This window comes from Eumetopias jubatus, unplaced genomic scaffold, assembly GCF_037043125.1.
Source record: "Eumetopias jubatus isolate StellerSeaLion01/CBP00866 unplaced genomic scaffold, mEumJub1_p1.0 scaffold_7, whole genome shotgun sequence".
Lineage (NCBI taxonomy): Eukaryota > Metazoa > Chordata > Mammalia > Carnivora > Otariidae > Eumetopias > Eumetopias jubatus.
In genome coordinates, this window is record NW_028274813.1 from 65,353,851 (window position 1) to 65,365,270 (window position 11,420).

An 11,420-nucleotide genomic window follows, 5' to 3' on the forward strand; every position below is an offset into this window, starting at 1 on the left:
CACTATGTAGTGTTAGCAGCAAATACTGTGGGATACATATAAGTATCAAAATAAATTATGGAAGGTGGGAGAATATGTCTTTAAAGCTAAAAGCCTCATCAGCTCTTTTTGCGTTTTCTACAAAACAAGAATTAAAGCCTTGTCCGTTAAGTTACTGAGTAATGGTAAATAAAAACGCTCGCGATCAATTCCTTCTAGAGTTTCTCACTACAAAGATGCTTTTTTTCCCAGGTTAATTTGACAAATACTTTGGTAAGCTTGAAAGTATGCGTCTTTTCTTATGTTTCTCTCTTCCATGTTTTGGATCTATCTGCTTTCTCCAGATGATTTCTGCTATGGACTATCAGCTGAAAACAGGCCTAGATTGTATGATAAGCACATCGAGATTATACATCATTAGACTCTTATATTGCATTACCACCAGCAAGTCCAGTTCAGGAAACTGTTGAGTCATTCTTTCCAGCTGCAGCAAATGTGGGACCAGGGGCTTCTTTTGCTATGAAGAGGGAGGGACTGGCCTGAGGAATTTCAGAGAAGGCAGGGTCAGCAGCCTCTTGCAGCCCTACGCCATCAACATGGTGGGATCTCTTTGGGGAAGAAGAAACACAGGAGGAAGTGCAGGAGATTAGGAGTGTGTGAACTGCCTGATATAAATGTGGTGTTCTTTGCTCACAAGAAGGCACGGTACCTGTTTTCAAGAGAGACCACTGTCAATTCAGACTCTGGTGCCAGGAATGCAGGGACCAAAGAGAGATGGAAAGAGAACACTTGAGGTTTTAAATATATGCGATATATGGTAGGTGGAGAATGTGGCTTCAGAAAAAACTTTATGAGTAGACACACCTAGGGACAAATCTTGGCTTTAACAACTGCTAACTGTATCACCTTGGGCAAAGTGTTATAAATTCTTTGAACCATAGTTTCTTTGTGGCAAGAGGATTAAACGAGCTAATGTATATGAATATATATAAAGGACTCGATGGAGTGTCTAGCATGATAAATGCTCAATAAATACTAGTTTTCTCACTCTAAAAAGATTATTATTTACAAAAGAACTGTAAATACAATTATATGTCATTTTATAATTAGTCCCACTTGAAAGGGTCTAAGTTTATATACATATATATACACACAGATATATGTAATATTATAATAACAATAGCTAGCTTTTGTTAAATTATGTAATTTGTGCCCAACATTGTGCTGAGCACTATATATGCATGATATCATTTAGTCCTCCCATCTGCCATATGAGATACATGTTTTCTTTTTTTTATTGTTATGTTAATCACCATACATTACATCATTAGTTTTTGATATAGTGTTCCATGATTCATTGTTTGCGTATAACACTCAGTGCTCCATTCAGTACGTGCCCTCTTTAATACCCATCACCAGGCTAATCCATCCCCCTACACCCCTCCCCTCTAGAACCCTCAGTTTGTTTCTCAGAGTCCATAGTCTTTCATGGTTCATCTCCCCCTCCGATATACCCCCCTTCATTTTTCCCTTCCTGCTATCTTCTTCTTCTTCTTCTTCTTTTTTTTAACATATAATGTATTATTTGTTTCAGAGGTACAGGTCTGTGATTCAACAGTCTTACACAATTCACAGTGCTCACCATAGCACATACCCTACACAATGTCTATCACCCAGCCACCCCATCCCTCCCACCCCCCACCACTCCAGCAACCCTCAGTTTGTTTCCTGATATTAAGAATGCCTCATATCAGTGAGGTCATACAATACATGTCTTTCTCTAATTGACTTATTTCACTCAGCATAATACCCTCCAGTTCTATCCATGTCGTTGCAAATGGCAAGATTTCATTCCTTTTGATGGCTGCATAATATTCCATTGTATATATATCTCCTCCATGATTTCCTTGCCCTAATCCATTCTTATTTCCAGCTGCAAGAAAAAACTTCCTGAAGTTCAGCTTCAAGCATTCCTCCTCTTCCCACTACTGACTGAATTAAGTCCAAATATATCTGACTTTCTTTCAGTATTCTTAATAAACAAGTGTAAATCCTTCTTTTCACCCTAATTCTCAGTTTAGTGCTGCATTTTGGATGCCCCAGTTAACCTGGATTACCCATGGTATCTTGGATAATGCCCAGCTACCCTGGACAACCTTAACTACCTTGCTTTGCTGCCTTTAACAGCTCCCTGTTCACCTCAGTCCCTAAAACCTCCCCTCCTCTGGCCCCATCAGAATTTTACTCATATTCTGGGGTTTAGAGCAAATATTGCTTCATTAATCAAGGCTTTGCTAATCTTTTACCTCTCTTTGTGATCAATCCCTCATTTCAATATACACAGCTCTTTATTTTTGCCTCCATTATGGTACCTTTCTTTCTCTGCCATATTACTATTTTAGGTTAACATATTCTTAAAAGTAGAAACTGAGTCTTATTTATTAAACATCCCAGTTTTTGAATATAGTAAGTCATAGTCAACACATATATCTCTTAATTCTGTTCCAGGCATTGTTCTAAGATCTTCTACATATATTAACACAACCCATGCAACAAACCTGCTAGGTAGGTGTGGTAGGTGGCCTTTAAGATGGCCCGCAATGATCCTGGACTCCTAATGTTCATACCTGTCTGTAATCAACTCTTTTTTTTTTTTCTTTCAGTAAGTTGTTTATTGTAAGATAATTTACAAACGTCTTGCTGTCCTCAGTAGTTTAAACAATGGACCAACAATTTCTTCTGACAAGGACAGTAGTAAGCTAAAAATAAAAGCAGCTGGCTGAATTTTCCTTCTTTATCTCTTGTCTGAGGATGAAACTTGGTTTTCATTAATCCAGAGCTGCTGCACTGGAAATGATTTCAATCAACTCTTTCGTGAGCCTGGCGGGTACGGTTGAACGTCAAGGTCAGTTTGCCAATCATCTTCGGAAGCGTTCTTGCTAACGTTGTCCATGGCCGTCATCCTGGCACTTTGCTCACTTGTGGTGGATTCCTTTAGAGAAGAGTAGATGATGTTGGCCAAATTGTATTCTTGGTAATTCTGCAGCATGTCAGCATCAATATCATCATAGATACTCATGCTCTCAGCACTTGCAATGTTTTCAAGGGAAAAGATGGGCTTTTCTTCTGTCTTGTAGGAGATGACAGACAGACCTGAACCGATTAAAGATGATAGACCCTTCATCAAATTCATATCCGGAATTTAGTAGTTCAAGTGCAACGATGGACGCATCCCCCAAAGTAGGAGATTTTCTTCTCAATTCTTTGAAGGACACCAGAAACTGGTCAGAGTGAGTCCTATGAAGTATACCCCTGATTTTATCACCAATTCCAACAAGCATGACTTCTTTCCCAGCTGCTGTGAGCGTGGCCACCTCACTTTTCATCTGTTTAGCAACCGAGGAATGAATAGCACCACAGAGCCCTCGATCTGAGGACACACCAATAAGGAGGTGTTTCTTCTTGTCTTCAGGCACCTTAATATCAGCTTTTTCATACAGAGCCAAAGATCCTGTCCCATATGCTCGAGCTGGTTTCAGCTCCCTCTCAGCTCGGGCATATTTTGCTGCCGCTACCATTTTCATAGACTTGGTGATTTTCTGGATGTTTTTGATTGACTTTAGTTGCCTGGTAATATCTTTTAAAGTTGTCATATTTTGAACTTGGATCCATTGTGGCTGCATGGCGCAGGCCAAGAGCCCAGTGACGCCCGCCCTGAGAGAACATGGTGGTACTGGCCTGGTTGAAGGTCTGAAATCAACTCTTTTTGAGTATGAGCTGGACATAGCAACTTGTTTCTAATGAATACATATGGCAAAAGTGATGGGATGTCACTTCTGAGGTTAGGTTACAGAAAAAACTCTGGCTTCCATCTTGTGCTCCCTCTGTTCATTTGCTTGAGGGAAGCCAGTTGCCATCCCAGGAGCTGTGTCACCAGAAGGCTCACGTAGCAGGGAAATTCAAGAAGCTGCTGACCAACAGCCAGAGTAAACCTGAGGACCTCAGTCTGATAGTCCATGAAGAACTGAATCCTGCTAAGAATCATGTGAGTGTGGAAGTAGATCATCACCCAGTCAAGCCTTCAAGTGAGACCACAGCCCTTGCTGACATTCTAAATACAGCCTTAAGAGAGACCTTGAAGCAGAGGTACCCAGCTAAGCCATACCTGGATTCCTGACTCACTTTTGTGGTAATTTGTTATATAGCAAAGGATGATGAATACAGTATTATTATTGTTATTCCTTCTTTTCAGATGAGAATGCTGAGGCTCATGTACTTAGTAAGTGATGGGGACGGGATTCAAACCAGGGCAGTATAGCTCCAGAGTTCCCATTCTTAATCACAAAGTTAATTTGCCTCATAAATGATGAATAAAAGTTCTTTCCTTAAACTGAATCATTGACTATAACACAGCAAAGTGATTAACTCAAACAAACAATTAAGAGTTGACTGCAAAAGAGTTTATAGTATACTAATTCACAATTATACCAATGGATCTCTGATGATATCAAACAGGCTTATATTAAATATGCTTATTTCAAAAAAAAAAACCAACCAAAACAACTTTATGAGTAGAGGTGCCCAAAATGCAATTTCTGAAATGTGAAAGAAAACAGGAGTGTTTCAATTATGTATTCTCTGAGAGAGGCAGTGCTGCAGTATGCATAAATGATGGATTTCCCATTGGATCCCCCCATCCCTTCCGAATACGGAATTATAGGGTCACACCTCCTCATGGGCTCTTTATCCTAAGTGAAATTTAAGTTCACAGATGGGAACTGGCATGGATTGACTAGCATCCCAGTGAAACTGAAGCCATTAAGTTTCTCTTCTCTTCTCTTCTCTTCTCTTCTCTTCTCTTCTCTTCTCTTCTCTTCTCTTCTTCTCTTGTGTGTGTGTGTGTGTTTTGTTTGCTATAGTTTTGGCTGGTAAAATCATGTGGGTCCTGATTTTAGTATTTCCTGATTTGGCTGCATTGGTTTTGTTGGGGAAATGATATTTAACAAATAATTTATCTTGTGTTGTAAATTCCTGAAGCAGTGGTCACATTTGTTCTGGAAGTTAATTGTGTTTTGTAATTTTTTTGTTGAGTGTGAGGTTTGCTAACATATTGTTCATTCCACCATACTGTACCTCCAGCATTTAAAAAAAGGAGACATGATATGTTTGTGGTCAGAGAAACTCAATTTTGTAGACGCTGATGGAGCTACATTAATTCCAATTGAAGAGTGGAGGGGGTCTATTTTTAGTATTGTAGCTTGCTTAAGCCTATCATTGTGATAACAAATTTTCCCCAAACATGGGACACTATTCTTCAGTGTCTTTAGTAGGAGTGTTATGGTAAGAGAATTCGTGGCCAAACAAGTTTGAGAAAAACTTTCTTGAGCAGACTTATCTCATTTTTCTTTTCCTGCAGAACTTCTCAGTTTTTAATTCATTAATATGCACTTTTATTTTTTAAAGATTTATTTATTTATTTTAGAAGGGGCGGGGGAGGGGCAGAATCTTTAAGCAGACTTCCCGCTGAACAGGGCCCTGGACACAGGGCTTGACATGGGGCTCCATCTCAGGACGCATGAGATCATAACCTGAACTGAAATCATGAATTGGGTGCTTAACCAGCTGAGCCACGCAGGCACCCCTAATATGCACTTTTAAGTGCCAAGAGGGAAATACACAATGCAGTATTTCCATGATATTTTTGGTCATAGAATACTTTAATATGCATACCAGTTAACATCTTTTAAATAGTTTCTTAGGAAAAGAGTTGAAGAAGCATCAAGCTATGGAAAGGAACTTAGCTACTTGTTCCTGCTTAGTTCATACTCTGGGGCTTTGGACAAAAGCTTCATAGTAATAAAGAAGGGATATTTACCTGGCTTTAGGCTCTGCCTAAATTCCTTAGGCATCTTGCAAAGGGCCTAGGGAGGTAAGAGTAGTTTGGACAGAGGGAAAGGAAGGGAAAGAAGAGGTATGGTTATGGCAGGACAAAATACAGGCATTCAGAAATCTTGCATCCTGGCCAAATAACTGTATCACTTCCACCTTTGACCACTTCTTATTGAATCAGAGAGATCTGGGTTGAAATCAAAGCCATACTAGCTATCAACAAGGTGACGAAGGGAATGTTACTTAACCCCTTTAAACTTTAGTTTCCTCATCTATAAAATTGAGGGACTATAACTAGCTCATTGAATTAGCGTAAGAATTACTAACAACCTACCTGGCACACAATAAACATTCAATAAGTATTCATTGAACAAGTGTACCTAGTTTAGTGTCTGGCATATAATCCTTAATGAATAGAAGTTTTTATGCTTACTACTACCATTATGACGTCTGAATCCCAAATATAAATGCAGTCATAATGGACATCAGTGTTGAGAAAGATGTATTCACCAAACCTAATTTTAGACATGCTTATGGATATTTTTTGAAGGAATCATATATGGGTCTATAAATGATCATAGAGCTAATTCTACACTTACAACATATCATAAGGAAGTATTAAGTGCCCAGATCAGCGAGGAACAATATACCATGTAACCAGGGCAGTAGACATCTCATCATTGCTTGTGCTAGGGAAAAAATGGGCCCAAATGTGAATAATAAGTTCTCTGCTCATATCAAACTGTCCTACACACCAGAGCCAGAAGAATCTTCCCAAATCTCAATATGTCAGTTTGCAACTCAAAACCTTTAATATTTGTCTATTAACAGAGCAATGAGCCCCAGTTAGAATCTGATGACACTTATGGATATCCTCCCTAGAGAAATGCATGTATGCTTATGCACAGGATAACTTCCCTATTCTAAGAAATTCTTGGACACACCCAAACACATATGAACCATGTATGGTCCATGGATGCCTCCAACATAATTCCTAGGACTGAATCTAACAAGATGTAGCCCAGCGTTTTAATCTTGACTAGGACCCTATACAACAGTCTACAATAATTTTATTTTCTATCCTTCCCACCCCTGTTGACCACACACATAAACTCCTTTTTTGCAGGGAAAGGATTTATCTGCTGTCTTTCAAAAATGCCAGAGCCAGAAAATTCTTGTCTCCCAATCTTGTTTGTAACTATTCCTCCAGCCTGAAATACTGTTCTCAGTCTTCTTTGGTTATGTAATTCCCACCCTCTCTTCAAAGACTATTTTATTTTATTTTATTTTAATGAATTAATTAATTTTTAGATGGGGGAGGGACAGAGGGAGAGGGAGAGAGAGAATCTTAAGCAGGAGCCTGACATGGGGCTTGATCTCACAATCCCGAGATCATGACCTGAGCTGAAATCAAGAGTCAGATGCTTAATTGACTGAGCCACCTAGGCACCCCTAAGACCATTTTAATCCCATGTATTCCTCGAAGACTTTTTCAAGCAAAGGTGACCATCGAAAGCAAAGGTGACCACACCTTCCTCAGAGTTCTTATATCTGCCTTTATCATTTGATAATACATGTTGTCTTTTATCACCTTTTTGTACACATATGTCAAGTCTCCCTGATTTGTAATCAGGGACTGTGTTTTATTTCTGGGCTCAAGGGTGAAATACTACAGGTAGTAGTGCCATGTTTCTATAAACTGTAATAAATTCTTTCAGAAAGCATACAAAATTTAGCCTAATTCTTCATAAATGCAATTATCTGATACAAGCATGGATACAAAAATAAAATGACATTAAAAAAAGGTGAAATGTATTTTAGAATTTGGGAGAATTACAATCATTTACCACTAGATGGAGGAAGTGATTTTCTTAGTCTCTGAAATTGAAGTTTTTCCTTTGAAGAATTACAAGTGCTTGCTTAGGCCTCAGATTGTTATGGATAGGAATTTATCAGATTATCAATATCTTTAAGAAACTTAGTTTTCTTCATAGTTTTATAAAGAGTATTTTCTATCTTCCTTTCTCAAACCCCCACCGCTAACAAAGGCAAACCAAAAAAAGCAAACAGGTAAAATTTGTATGAAATGAAATCCACTAAATAAGTGGTTTAAAATATACCTTTAGACTCAGGAAGAAATTTTATTATGATTTCATCACATGTTAGCATAATTAATGTCCTTTTATAATAAGATAAAATAAATGTGCCGATGTTTATAGACTTTCATAGACTTCAGTGTCTTTCAGGGTAACATGCTGTTTGACTGTATTTATTGCTAGTGTTGTATTTTAGACATCAAACATGCCAACTTTTGCTTCAAATTACTTTTATTTGAAAAGCCCTTTGTGTTCCTTCAAAAAGGTAAACTTGCAACTTGGAAAAAAATGAAACCTATATAACGGTGAAAATCACTTTTCACTAAGAGCAAAATTGGTATCATTGCAATTGGTTAGAAAGTGAAACCCTTCACCTTTCTTTCTTTCTTTTTTTTCATAAATGTTGTTACTTTTCTATAACTCTAGCAGAAATGTTAGAATTATCATAAATGAGCTTTTGCGCATGCTGTTATTTCATCTTCTGTAAAAAATTTCAATCATATTCTTAATGTTTCTGTTTCCAAGCCAACTGTTTAATGCTCAAGGCTTTATTTCGGATTGCAGCTCAGACTATTCATTTAGGCTAACAGTAGAGCTTGAACAATACTCTAAATTAAAGAAAATGTAATTTTGGGATTTGTCTTATAATTTACCATTTTCAAAAAGCACTCTCTGGAGAAATTAATAGCTTAAATATTACTGGAATAATGAGGATCAAGTTTGAGGAAAATATAGCTTGAAAGTCTATTACTGAAAATGATGGAAATAGGCATTTTTGTATTGCTATCTGAGCAATTATAATACCATACCATTTATCTCTAATTATCCCTAAGAAAAAGAACAAGAAGCACTGAAAAAACAAAGAATAAAGATTTAAATGGATCTGTTATTCTCCTGCTTTCCCTCACCTACTATTTCTGTTATTATAAATATTAACAAAAATCAGCAAATAGAGCTAGAGAGTAAAAACAGAAGGCCAATATAGTCTTTGGGCCAACAAAGAGCTTCTACCTAGCACATTGAAAAATCTTGAGCCTATTATTCTGGGAAAATATCCTCACATATAATCCAAATGTTCATTTTCAAATCTATTCATGTTCAATGAAGTGTGTGATTTTTCTATTCAAGTTAAAGAAAGCCAGATTGAGAATTTATCTAAATTCAGCTAATTACATTTGGTCAAGCATTGTCCTTGGCACGATTAATCTTCAGATCTAAATTTTTGTACTTTTAATCAGCTATGGCTGAAGGGGCCATTGGCTGCAAAAATAGGCATTTTAATTACCTGCAAAAATACAGCGCTACCACTAGACCTCTATATTTTTGTGTTGCTTCTTCCTGTCCAAATAAATGGTTAGGTTTATGCAACAAATGTGTCCTAAAGAGGTAAAAGAGGGACAGACAACATGGAACAGTTCAGTGAGATTAATTGGTATCTCAGTTCAGCTTTGTCAAGTTTAGAACTTAATTTCTGAATGGTAGGGTAGCTTCTGACAGCCATTTACGTTGTTGTATCTCTTATGGCAGAGTCATCATATGGGCCGGGCAGTTTTACCACCACCCAATTAATTTTTAAATTATACCACAAGGAGTTGACACATTGTCTTGATGCATTTGTAACTGTGATCTTGAAGCTTTGATGCTTCACTTACTGCTGCCCTCCCCAACTTGTGAGAAAGACTTCTCTCCTTTGTAAAGGCGGGGATGTGAAACAGAAAAGAAGCAGGCAGAATTTTTACCCCTCCTCCTGTCAGTCTGGATGATTCACTAAGCTTGGTAGGCTGCATGCCCTGTATCAATACAATTACATAATCATTACCTGTAAGTTAAATCACTTCACACACCCACTGGCAAAAATATAACAATAAAGCTATTCTTACAACTTTTCCCTTTCTAAGTAATTATATGTAGTTGAAAAACGAAACTGCCTTCAAACTAATGTAACTTCAAACATTACCTTTCCCCTTATAAAACTTTTTGCTCTTCTTATCTTGCACTATACTGAATTAAAAAAAAAACTAGTTAGTGTGAAGAGATAAAATGAATTTCTCAGCTATTCAGCAGATATATTCAGGAAAAAAAAAATAGAAACTGGTAGCATTTTCACATTGCCTAACAGGTAATAGGTGCTCAAAAAGCACTCATCAAAGCAATGTTAAATACATAAATTTCTTTCAAAATGACTTGAGAAAATGCCAAGATTTCCAAGAATAAAAATGTGTTTCAGGGATTATTTTTCTGTAATAAATGTGAGCATTAATACAATTTCCTTGAATTAAGGGAAATAAGGATGACTTTCTGATTTTTATAATTAGTTAGCTTTGAAAATTAGAGTGCCTAAATTCTGAGTATTTAAAGGATTTAGTGATAGGAGAGGAAGCCATGTAATTTCCAGGGGCATGCCTTTGAATCCAACGAAGGTTGTCACAGAAAGTTGATACCATTTGACAACTATTTTGTGAAATGAGCTGGTCTCAGTCCAGTGGACAGATGTCCATACCACAAAATGTTCTAATTGGCAGTCTTAGTGGCTGAGCCAAGAATGGAACGGGCCTGGAATCTGAACCCTCTTCTCAATCTCTAGAGGGGCAGATAGAGGTTCATTCAGAAAGGGAGCTCAGAATTGCTAATGGCAATCATATACATGTTTTATGGATAAACAGAAGACTTTGTGTTTAAAAGCTGCCAGTCTAATTTTTCAATATACTGAAGTACTTTTAATAAGGCTCCCCCAAGTTGAAGCAAGTGTTCATTACTTTCTGCTACAAAGTAATATTGCAAGCTTGCATTTTGTTAAAGAAAAACCAGAGCCGGACAGTATTTAAAGCAGTAGAAACAGATTTTTTATTCAGAAACGGTTGCAATTTGAGAAAAGGACCTTGACAGAGAACAGGGCTCAATTCTAAATACAGCATGGGTAAGTGAGGATCTATAGCCAAGGAACAGGGTGGGGGGCAGCAAATGGAAAGTTACTAAGAGGAAACATCAGCCGTAAGGAAAAATTCTGGCTAAAACGACTTGATAGGATTCTTGCTGAAGGCAGGCCTGGGTCATCAGATATCACCTGCGGGATGAGGAATTTGATCAGATATCAAGGGTGATCAGACACTGAGGGTGGGGATTCTTGCTAAACTGACTTACCAGGGTGTTTGCGAAAATTGGGTGATATAAATTAGCAGGGAAGTCTGAAGGTTGAGGCTTAGTTGAGAAGGTAGTTCAGAGAAGCCTGACTAAAGCTTGGTCAAGGAGAGAGTCTTTGTCAAAACACTAGTGTGTTTCTCATATAACATGTGCACTATTGTTGGGTTAATGACTATCAGTAGTTAGCTAAAAATATCACACATGGCATGAAAACTGGCAAGTAAAATCCAGTAAGTACTTGAACTTAGAATATTTTGCCTGTGGCTCAAAATATGCCCAATCTGCTGTAGCTTTTCTGTGTGCCACACTGAAGCA

At 37.6% G+C, this 11,420-nt stretch overlaps 1 pseudogene; it reads right to left on the minus strand.

The window, feature by feature from the left end:
- Positions 1-2,758: 2,758 nt before the first annotated feature.
- On the minus strand, positions 2,759-3,647 carry LOC114217942 (ATP synthase F(1) complex subunit gamma, mitochondrial pseudogene; annotated as a pseudogene).
- Positions 3,648-11,420: the final 7,773 nt, after the last annotated feature.